The 12,124-nt window shown below is 38.4% G+C and overlaps 1 pseudogene; it reads right to left on the reverse strand.

The window, feature by feature from the left end:
- Positions 1–324: 324 nt before the first annotated feature.
- Positions 325–12,124, reverse strand: part of LOC149192555 (U4/U6 small nuclear ribonucleoprotein Prp31 homolog pseudogene) — a 29,928-nt pseudogene continuing 18,128 nt past the window's right edge.

Here is a 12,124-nt window from a genome sequence, read left to right on the forward strand (position 1 = left end):
TTATTGAACCCCTATCATGAAGTTAGCTAGGTTTTTCTAGATACCTTTCTATCATCTTACTTAGCCTATGGCCACCTCACTGCTTTTTGGTTTCAGAATCTGGAATTGGCGGTGACTTTCAATTCTTTTCAAGTGGAGACGCCTACCACTTTTCTATTTTCTTTCATATTCCTCTCTTAGGTCTCTACTAGTTTTTCAATAAATTCACCTCTTATAGAGTCCATTCGAGCTACAAGTGTTGGCTTTACAGCTATTAGCGGACACACACGCATTCGCAGAGAAGGTGGAGTGCTCTGGAGATTCATCATTGAAAATCATGCCAAATTATTTTTCTTTGCACCTAGAATCACTAGTGGTAGATGCAATGATAGAAACAACCATAATGATTGTTGAAGGAAAAATATATTCAAGATAAACCAGAGTTAAATCGATCTCATTTCCAGTTTTCTTTACAACTCGAGCATAAACAATTGGATGGTGTACAAGAGATTCTAGCTCAGGAAACTTCAACCTATATTTGTCATGAATGAAGTTGTGAATGACAACAATTTCATTCTCAATATCAGTTGATACTCTAGATAATCCTCCAAGACTATCCCAGTTCTAGTAATCTCATATCCATTTTGTAAGGCTTCTTCAACTTTCTACATGACATCAAGATAATGTTGATTATTTTGTAGCTTTGAAACGTTTTCCAAATCATCATAGTTATGAGTTTTGACATCATCCATGTTGTCATCAACATTCATAGCCTCCTCCCCTGCATCATCATTATCTTCTAGGGCCATATCATTATCTGATAAATATTCATGATCCGTCAAAATTGATTCTGCAATTTTTTATTTTTTTTGGTTGCCATAGAAGATCAACTACAACACCTAGGGTATACGCATCTAGTGATTTTGAATTTGAAGGAGACCGTAGAAAATCATCTACAATTATGAGATTTATTATCATTTTGAGTGCATGGAGACCATGGGCATTAATGTTTCAAAGAATTAAAGCATTTCGACCATCTTTCATTATGAGGTAGATCAACACCTTCAAAAAAGGATTGACAATCCACTTTGTCCTTGGAGTAGTGCTTTATTTTTACATTATTTTAACTGCCATGAAATATTTTTTTTTCTTTGTCACAGTGTTCAGGAAGCTTATCTTTAGAGGTATAGGCTAGTATATGATTGTTGAGAAATGGCAACAAGAAATTCCAGTTTGATTTGTCCTCGAATTAAACTGTGAATTAAAATAGGAGTTTTTTCTCATAGCAATTTGAAAATAATCATAATTAATTTAGCAAATTTGAATTGGAAGTCTTTTAGAAGACATGTATATGTTCTTCCTAACTTATAGGAGTTAAGGATGAGTTATCAATTAGTTGTAATTAGTTAACTCAGTTTATTGAGTTAAGTCCAATTAAATTAGTTCCAATCAGTCTCAGGAACTAATAGTGAGTAAACAGTCAGTTGGGACACTAGTGACCTAATTAGTGCTACTCTAGTTAACTGAAGATTCCACCATCGGAAACTCATACATGTTGATTCTGAGAAAGACCCATTTGAGACTAGAGTGCAGGGACATTGTACTATTTTTTTTTAGAATTTTCTGAGTTGCACTGATAGTGCATGCATTCAGGAACTGATCCTTGAGGGATTGCACTATTTTTAGAGGTTTTATTTCCCTTTAAATACAAGCTATCCTTCATAGGAATTACACATTGGAATAGAGACTTGGAGAGCTTGTGAATTGGCTAGGATTTGGCCTTGACCGTGCTTATGAGTTGGATATTGAATTCGTTGAGTGTTGGGGTTGTTCTAGAGAGAACAAGGATTGTAATTTCATTTTGTTTTTCTGGATTAATTCAAAACAAATAGTGGGGTTTTGAGTTGTGGCTTTCCCTGGATATTTATTGTGTTATGTGCCTTTGATTCTCTTCATATATTGATTATTGTTTGCTCGATGTTTATGGGCTTCTGTTATAAATAGTAGAAGTAGATTATTGTCTCTTTCTTTAGTAGATTACATGAGCTTGTGAATCTACAGGTTTTTCTACATGGTATCAAAGCAAGATTGTTTTTTGGGCCGAGAGTTTGTAGAGAAGTTCTGAGAATTTATGTGCAAAATTTTCAGAAACAAATTGCAGATTTGGATTCCTTGGGAAAAGATACCCAAATTCGAAAAGAAAAAAAAATCGGTCGAATCAGAGTTCAGATGAGGGAGATATCGTTGATTTAAAATCAGCTCTCTAGAGCAGACTTCTAAGTTTTGAGTTTCTGGGTTACAGGTGAAAGTCGAATTTGCATACATGCTCCAGGATTGGCAGATGGTGTTCCATGGGTTAAGGCTTGAGTATGCCTTGGAAGGCAGCTCAAATTTTATAGCCTAGAGGGACAGGATGGAGGCTATGCTAGAAGATAATGGCTTGAAGGAATTCATTGATAAAGAAGTCCCTAAGCCAGCAGCTACAAATGCACAGAACTTGGCCGAATGGAAGAAGTGTGTGGCGAAGGCAAGGCGGATAATCCTTGAGGGAGTTTGAGACCACATTGTCTCGAGTCTCCATGGCAAGGAAACTTCGCATGCTATGTGGAAAACATTGACGAACTTGTATCAGAATAGCAGTGATCAAAGGAAGTTGGCACTTAAGGATAAACTTCATAAAATCAAGATGGAGAAAGGCAAGACGATTCCAAAGTACTTGACCAGGTTCACTCAATGTCGGTATGAACTTGGAAGTGTTGGAATCACAGTTTCTAAGGAGAATATGGTGAGCCTTTATCTTCTTGGACTCCCAAAGAGTTGGCATAGTTATCAGGACTCTGTCATGGTTGGGAGAAACTCCCAAATTGGGAACGACTATGGTCGGATTTGATGCAAGATGAGATCAAGAGGAACACCAGGGATGGCTCTTCATCAAAGACTAATGATGAAGAGAATTGTGCCTTAGCTATTAAGGAAAGGAAGGGGAAAAGTAAAATTTCCCATTCGAAGTCAGATTCTTATCATGGAGGTAAGAAGAAGGACATGTCAAAAGTGAAATGTTTCCATTGTCACAACATGAGACATTTTGCGACAAATTATCCATTGAAGAAGTCCAAGGAGGAGTCCTCAGGAGGAGCGGCGGGTGAGGATTTGGCCTCCCAATTCGAATTGGACTTTTCCCTCATTGCATGCATGGTGTCTTCAATGATGGGAAGTGTATGGTACTTAGATAGTGGAGCTTCTTTCCACATGACTGGCGACAAAGAGTTATTCAGTGAACTGTAGGAGAAAGATCTCAAGATGCATATCAAGATGGGTGATGATAGTAAGTATAGTGTTACTAGTGTGGGCACTATTACTTTTCAGAGGGAGCATGCAGCTCCACTCACCTTGAAGAATGTTATGCATGTACCTGGACTGACGAAGAACTTGGTATCCGTTGCCATGCTTGAGGATAGAGGCTATGATGTGATCTTTTCGAAAGGAAAGGCATTCCTTCGACACATAGCCACAGGTCAAGTAAAGAAGATAGGGATTCAAGTTCAGAATCTCTATAAGATAGAGGTAGAGAATTGTGTTGCTTTGAGTTCAAAAGCGGAAAAGATGTTGAGCCGAGACGTCGGTGATTTGTCGCACATGCGATTGGGCCACTTGCATCATGGGGATTTGAAGATATTGCATCAAATCTCTACGGTATTCCCAAAGGTATGCTTGAGCAAGTTGATACATGCAAGGGTTGTACTTTGGGAAAATACACCAAGTCTTCCTTTAGAGACAGAGACAGACGAGCAGAGTCTATTCTGGAGAGAGTCCATTCAGATGTGTGTGGACCATTCTCAACAGTATCCACCATCAAACACAGGTATTATGTTATATTTATAGATTACTATTCTTGTAAATGTTGGATATTTTCATGCAAAGAAAGGATCAAACATTCACAAAGTTTTGTGAATTCAAAGCATTGGTCGAGAAAGAGTCAAGAAAGAAGGTTAAATCTCTATGGAGTGATAACGGTGGAGAATATGTGTCTAATGAGTTTAAGAACTTCTGTGCAGTGGAAGGGATTAAGTGAGAGTTGACGGCACCTCATAACCCTCAACAGAATGGGGTTGCTGAGAGGAAGAACAGGAGCATAGTAGGGGCAGCAAGGGTGATGTTGCATGATTAGGGCCTACCACTACACTTGTGGGTTGAGGCATGCAACACAGTGATTTATGTTCAGTTTCGTAGTCCACATTGGATAATTGAGAGTAAAACACCAGAGGAAGCTTATTTTGGTAAGAGGCTAGATGTTGGTCACTTCAGGATTTTTGGGTCATCAGTTTATTTCCATGTGACCAAATATGCACGGAAGAATCTTGAGCCAACAACAGAGTTGGGGATGTTTGTGGGGTACACTGATACTCCCCACAACTATCGGTTGTACATGCAAACCAGTCGGATGACAGTGGTTCACAGGGCTGTCAAGTTTGATGAGGATAAGGCCATGCGAGTATCCTTTGAGAGGGAGCTTCAGCTACATGCGGAGGAGGAACTTTTAGTTCCTAAGGTTGAGGAGCCTCAAATTGATGTGGATCATCCACATGCAGAGGTTCCAGGAGTGTAGACATCCACTTAGGCAGAGTCTTCCAGAGAGGGAAAAAAGTGCATTAGAGAAGCTGACTAATTGTTGGATGATGCACGAGAGAATGTGGGAGCACCCTCTTCTCAGCGCAGACAGAGGAGGTCACCAGAAAGGTACACTGGATACATGGCACTTATGGGTGTATGTGTTGTGACATATCCATCTTCCTTTCAAGAAGCGGTGTAGCAGCCAGTTTGGGTTGATGCGATGGTGGAGGAGTATGACTCCATAGTTCAAAACAATGTTTGGGATGTGGTCTCAAGACCGGAGGACAATTCAGTTTTGAGCTCTCGTTGGCTTTACAAGGTAAAGCAAGCTGTAGATGGTAGTGTTGAGAAGCCTAAGGCTAGATTTGTGGCCCGTGGCTTTTCATGGGTAGAGGGGATTGACTATGATGAGACCTTTTCTCCTGTTGCAAGGTACTCATCTATCAGATCTATTTTGGCACTATCTGCACATATGGGTTGGAGTATCCATTAGATGGATGTGAAGACTACCTTCCTCAATGGCATGATTGAGGAAGAGGTGTACATAGAGCAGCCTGAAGGTTTTGAAACCTTCGACCGTGAGTCACATGTGTGCCGACTCAAGAGAGCGTTGTATAGGCTGAAGCCAGCACGTCGTGCTTGGTACACCAGGATAGATAGCTACTTCACTGGGTTGGGATTCATGAAGTGTGAAGCAGATGCGAACTTGTATCACATAGTAGTGGAAGGTAAGATTTTGATCATTGTACTTTATGTAGATGATCTCATAGTGATAGGTGATGAGAAGCTCATCAAATCTTGCAAGGAGGACCTTGCAAGGGAGTTTGAGATGAAGGACAAGTGGCTCATGCATTACTTTCTTCGCATGGAGGTATGGCAGGGAGATGGGGAGTTGTTTGTTTCTCAAGGCAAGTATTCCAATGAGATACTCAGGAGATTCCGCATGGAGAGCAGTAAACCCATGGAGACTCCTCTAGCTGGTAACTGGAGGAAGGAAGATGTTACTTCAGGTGAAATAGTGGAAGCTACTATTTACATGAAGCTTGTGGGTTCACTCATGTATTTGGTGAACACACAACCAGATATGTGTTATGCAGTTAACCAGCTTAGTCAAGCGATGGTTAGGTCTACCAAGCTATATTGGAAGGCAGCAAAGCATGTATTGAGATACCTCAGAGGCACTACTCAGTTTGGGTTGCGGTACAGACGGACAAGGGAGTGAAGCTTCAAGGATTCATCGATGCAGATTGGGTAGGGAGTCCATCTGACAGGAAGAGCACATCAGGAGGGATATTTAGTATTGGTTCAGCTGCAGGTTCTTGATACAGTAGGAAACAGAGGTCGGTTGCACTCAGTTCGGTAGAGGCAGAGTACATGGCTGCAAGTCAAGCAGCATGTGAGGCTATCTAGATGAGGAAGATCCCGGTTAGTTTTTTTGGTCAGCATATGGATCCGAAAATGATTTATTGTGATAATCAGAATTGTATCAAACTCTCTAAAAATCCAATTTTTCATGATTGGTCCAAGCATATAGATATCCGATATCATCATCTCAGAGATTTTGTATTGAGGCAGATCATGTTGTTAGATTACATTCCCACAGAGGAGCAAGACGTTGACATCTTGAAAAAGGCATTTCCAAGATGTAAATTCGAGTTTCACAGAGACGGGATCGGGGTAGTGGATAATCCCTTTCTTGTTGAGAGGGAGCGTTGGGAAATGGAAACAAGAAATTCCAATTTAATTTGTCCTTGAATTAAACTGTGAATTAAAATAGAATTATTTTCTCATAGCAATTTGAAAATAATTAATTAAGTTTAATTAACTTAATTAATTGAGGAAATTCGAATTGGAATTCTTTTAGAAGACATGTATATGTTCTCCCTAAGTTATAGGAGTTAAGGATGAGTTATGAATGAGTTGTAATTAGTTAACTCAGTTTATTGAGTTAAGTCCTGTTAAATTAGTTCCAATCAGTTTCGGGAACTAATAGTGAGTAAACAGTCAGTTGGGACACTAGTGACCTAATTAGTGCTACTCTAGTTAACTGAAGATTCCACCATCAGAAACTCATGCAAGTTGATTCTAAGGAAGACCCATTTGAGACTAGAGTGCAGGGACAGTGTACTATTTGTTTTATATTTTTCCGAATTTCACTGATAGTGCATGCATTCAAAACTGATCCTTGAGGGATTGTGCTATTTTAGAGGTTTTATTTCCCTTTAAATACAAGTTATCCTTCATAGGAATTACATATTGGAATAGAGACTTGGAGAGCTTTTGAATTGGCTAAGATTTGGCCTTGAGCTTGCTTATGAGTTGGAGATTGAATTTGTTGAGTGTTGGGATTGTTCTAGAGAGAACAAACATTGTAATTTCATCTTGATTTTCCGGATTAATACAAAAAAAATAGTGGGGTTTTGAGCTGTGAATTACCCCGAATATTTATTGTGTTATGTGCCTTTGATTCTCTTCCTCTATTGATTATTGTTTGCTCGGTGTTTATGGGCTTTTGTTGTAAAGAGTAGAAGTAGATTCTTGTCTCTTTTTTTAGTAGATTACACGAGCTTGTGAATCTACAGGTTTTTCTACAATGATTTGGTTCATACATATGTATTGTTAACATTCCATTACCAACATTGACTCTATCTCCATCTTCCCCTACACTTCATATAGATAGTGCATATTAGAGCACGTGTGATTGTTCACTCAGAGTTGTTCCATGTGTTAGTTGATTGACATCAAGATTTGCATACACTTCTTTAATTTCTTTTAGACCGGTACAGAAATAATGGTCATGACTTGAAGTAGAGTTTTTATCCTTGTGAAGTTGTGGAATTTTCACCAACACTTCTTTCAAAGTGTGATACCAGTATTAATTCAATTGATTCATCGTCAAAGCATGTTGTTGATTCTCAATTTGTATACTAGACCATAATTGTTCTTGAACCCTTTTAGGAATCCATCATTTGTCTTTTCTATATGAATATATTGTGCAGAGAATGAATTAGGATTTGCATATGTAGCTTCATATATGTCATTCTACTCTTATTTTTCTCTTTCTCACATGATTGTAGAGACTTCACATTTCATAATTGTTTCTCTAACACTAACAATATTTTCTTTTATGAGCATCTCACCCTGAGACTAAGTTGAATTCACTATGTCATTGAAGTCATAGGTTTCTCCTTTTCCTTTCCCTTCCACACTTGAGTAGGTTGCCTTCTTTTTTCTGCATTTCTTTTTGAATTATTGTTTGGTCTTCTTTGATTTGGTTCAATCATATGCTTAGAGATCTTTAGGGTATATGACATCTTGCAATCTTTGGCTTTGTAGTTGTAATGTCCTCGACAACTTAGAAAGCTAATGACAGAGTCTGATAGCCTAAAGTGGTTCCCATATGCTAAAGAAAGGAAATATTTAATAAAGGGGACTTAAATTTCCTAAGGAAAACATTATAAAGTTAAAAAAGGAGAAAGGGTGGTATTTCCTAGGCAAGTGAGAAGTCACTTTAACTTTATAAAGTGAAATATCATAAAGTGACTTTATAAAAGTGAATTTAATAAAAAGGGCAGGTGGAAAGGAAACCCTAAACTCATAAAAGAAGGATAATGAGTAAACTCTTCTCATTCGTGCATTTGGTGAGTTTGGAGAAAGAGATCTTGAAGAGAGTTTGAAGGAGAAGCTTGGGATTTCAAACCCTAGCCGCCATAGCAGACTTCGTTGTTGAAACCAGACATCCTAATTTGGAATTGAGAGTGAAATCACATAAATTTAACCATGGATCTTAAATGGAGAACAATATTTCTGAGAAATATTAAGGTATTCAAGTGTTGTCAGTTGATTTTATGAGATTACATGGTATTTTTTGTCTAATCTTGTAACAACCCCTAGTTAATTTTTCCATGTAAATAAAATAAGACCAAGGTCATGGGACATGTATTCCAAGTTGAATGGTTGGAAAACATTATAGTGGGCATCATGTGTGGATTAGTAATGGCTATGGAAATTGGCAAAGGCATTGGCAAAGGAAAAGAGGTAATAAATAGCATTTAATTAAGGAAATAAAGGAAAATAGGAGAAAAGGAAGGTGAAGAGACACAAATTTTCATGCAAGGGAAATTAGAGGAAAAATGAAGGAAAAATAATAAAAAGGAGACATCAATGATAAAAAGACATCAGAGAATCAGTTGCTAGCCTTTTGAAAGTTTTGAGTTGAGCTCTTGTTCATTCTCTCACACCCTTGCACACTTAGAGCATTCTTGGAGAATCCTTGGAGCACTCTAGCATTCACTTGGATTTGGAGAAATAAAGAAAAGGAAATCAAGGAAGTGCAAGGAGACAGTTGGATCAGTAGCTACAACAGGCCTATTTTGTGGGTAACAGGTTGCATGTGTGATATCCTTGCTATTTTTTGGATGCATGGTATATGCATGTGGTTTCTTGGTAACGTGTTGTCATTGGTATGGATATTTTCCTAGATTGACAGTAGTTTCAACCTTACCTTGCCATTTCCTAGATAGCCATGATGTAGTGGGTTACCCATTTGGTTTTCTGATTGGTTCTCAGGTTTCCTATGGTTTTGGGTTGGAACAAATTCTCTAGAGCCCTGAAATAGCTTTGGTTCCTTGGAGGTTGTGGGTTGAGTTACTAGTCCTTGGAGCCTACGGGTTGGGACAAATTCTTTGGATCCATAAAATAGCTTGGGTACCTTGGAGGTTGTGTGTTGTGTTAATAGTTATCGGAGCCCTAGAAAGCTTGGATAGAGACCAATCTAGTTTAGTATTAGTGATTTCTATACCAGTTAGGTGAAATCATTATGGTTGAGGGTTTAATGTGGTGTGGCATCTGGAATCCCTAGTTGGTTTATTTTGGTTTAACCCATATGATCCCACATGTGTGCTTGGAATATAGAACAGGGGTGATTAGCTGAAAGAAATATTTGGTTTAGCCTAATCTATGGTCAGGTAGTACGTGGAAGTCCCTGACTTGATTGGAATTTTCATATGTTAGTATGAGCTATTTTTCTATTGTGATCTATGAGCACATGTACTGGTTATTATGATGATTATATGGTTGATTTTTTATAGTTTCTATTCTGTATATATGTTGGTTATATGCTTGGTTTTATGATGTGCTCTAGCTATGGCTCTTGTTCATGATTTGATAAGTGACTGGTTGGTTAATGAATGCATGGGCTAAAAAGTGTTATTGCAACTATTTTGAGAGGGAATTGAGCCTTCTTTGTGATTTTCATATGAAGTTCAAAAGTTTATGATCAGATATGCACTCATGACCTGCAACTTATATGTTTATCATGTGTTTGAATAAATGTTTATCATGTATTAGGCATGTTATGGTCAAGGTCTTGTTCAAGTTTTGTATGGTTAGCCTTGTTATCATGTTATTTATGATTCTATAAAGTTACAGGAAATTTTGGGTAGTGGCCTAGAGGCTTGCCTGAAAAAGTGGCATAAATCTCGTGGTCGCATGCATTAAACTAAGGAATTTGGGTCATAACTGCATGCAGGAAGGCCTATGGGTGTGATTATGGCCTCCCGAATTCATGCAAAGTGCGTCAAGGGTGCGTTTGAGGAGTTTCTCTTGTGAAAAAGAGTTCCAAACTCATAGATTGATCGCCTGGGGTGGGTTGAAGGCTACTGAGTGGTATGTAGTCCATAAGGGATGGCTATAAGTTTTCGGTTAATCGGCCCCACTTCCATAACTAGAACTTGGAGGTCGGGCTATATCATAATGACACTTAGATCATGTTTACCCTAGATAGCTTATCAAAGTGGGTAAATGTGGGAGGGGTAGTTACAAATCTTTCAGGTGGGAGATAAATCTTCAGAGGGCCAAGGACCCAATGCCAAATCTATTCAAGTGTTGCTCAAAAGTGAAGCTCAAACTAGTGAACTAAATCCCCAATGTCATTAAAGAAACTCGTAAATCTCAAACACCATTCTACTATTAGAACCTATGGGTCGAAGTTGATTCTAGGTGGAGGGTCGAGTCTCTTGGTTCTAGTGAGAGTTCCACCACCTAAGAAGAGGACACAGTCACATTTTTGCATGGGTTAATTTCTCTAAGTTAAGAAAAGACCAAGTTATTCTTGGAAAGGGTATGCATACATATTTTATGGTTGGCTAAGAAATTACACACCTATTGAGGACTAATGTTTTGTTATTGAGACTACGTGTCACTGTGGGAGAGTTGTGAGCCTCTATTCTATCTATTGGGAATGATTTTGGAGAAAAGCAAGACCACAACTAGCTCAGAAATGATGCTTACTTTCTTATCCTATTGTGTGGAGTTTTCTCAAAGCTCGATTCCATCATTCTGAAATCAAATGAGTTGGAGGGATGATTGTTTAAGCTTATCTGGCACTGCGTGCAACTTTGTGGCTATAAGAGTTTGTTTTGGGCAGCGTACAGTTTGATATTACTTTTTGTAGAAATTTTGAATAATATGACACCTATTCACAGAGATTATCCCGATTATACACTATTGCGGAATACATGCACAATACATAATCTCCTCTACGTTGATCATCAATTTAGCAGCATGAAAAACCATGAAACATCAATAGCATGCACACATTAACACAGTATGTAACCCGGGGAAAGCATACAGCTGAAAACCCCACACTATCTGTATATTATAATGATTGAGAACATGTAACAATACATATTATAATACTCCTCACAAGTACTCAGTACTATCTCCACCTGTTACACACAAAACTAGCTCAGATCCGAACAAGTCTCAGGTTCAAATCTCCTCCGTTGCTTTGCCTGCCTCCACTGCACAATTCTTAGTGAAAATCATGTGAGAACAAGCTATAATTTGCTTGTATTGGCCCACACTGCACAGTCCTCATTGGCATAACTCAATCCCATTGATTGTGAAAGATCTCATGCACAACTATAGTCACAACTGATAGCAATCTCAACCTCTAACCCCTGTCTCCATTGAACCGTACATGCACTGACATGCAACTGAGTTAACTAATGTATTATTTAGTTGCTTTATGAGTTAATAATTAATTCACACAACTCATCACTAGTCTATTTGCAGTTAGACTAGTTACAAATAGTTCAACCAAGTCAAACTGAACACAACTCCATCAACTCCACATCTAACTCCACCAAACTCAACTGCTTGAGTTCTAACTGAAGTCCTGCATGCAATAGCTCAACTAACCCACAAAGAAAGTGTATTTCCTTCTAACTGCTGCATGTGCCACATTTGTAGCTCAAACTAAAGTGCTCCAAGAGGATAAGATAATGTTTATAGTCCAAATATTATTATGAGACAATAATATTCGATTGTTCTATTTTTAGCCTGGCAGTCTAAAAATAGAAACCTGCCCATATGTCTAAAAATAGAAGTCCATCTATTTTTACCAACATGACCAATCATCCACAAATAACATACTGCAACTCATAGACCATGATCCATATGTCTAAAAATAGACTTTGCGCCAAAAATAGCCTGCGGGCCCACTTAGTGAAGGCGACTTCTTTCCACTAAG

This window comes from Pinus tabuliformis, chromosome 2_2, assembly GCF_031772625.1.
Source record: "Pinus tabuliformis cultivar Carrire ecotype Pingquan chromosome 2_2, CPIR1, whole genome shotgun sequence".
Classification (NCBI taxonomy): domain Eukaryota; kingdom Viridiplantae; phylum Streptophyta; class Pinopsida; order Pinales; family Pinaceae; genus Pinus; species Pinus tabuliformis.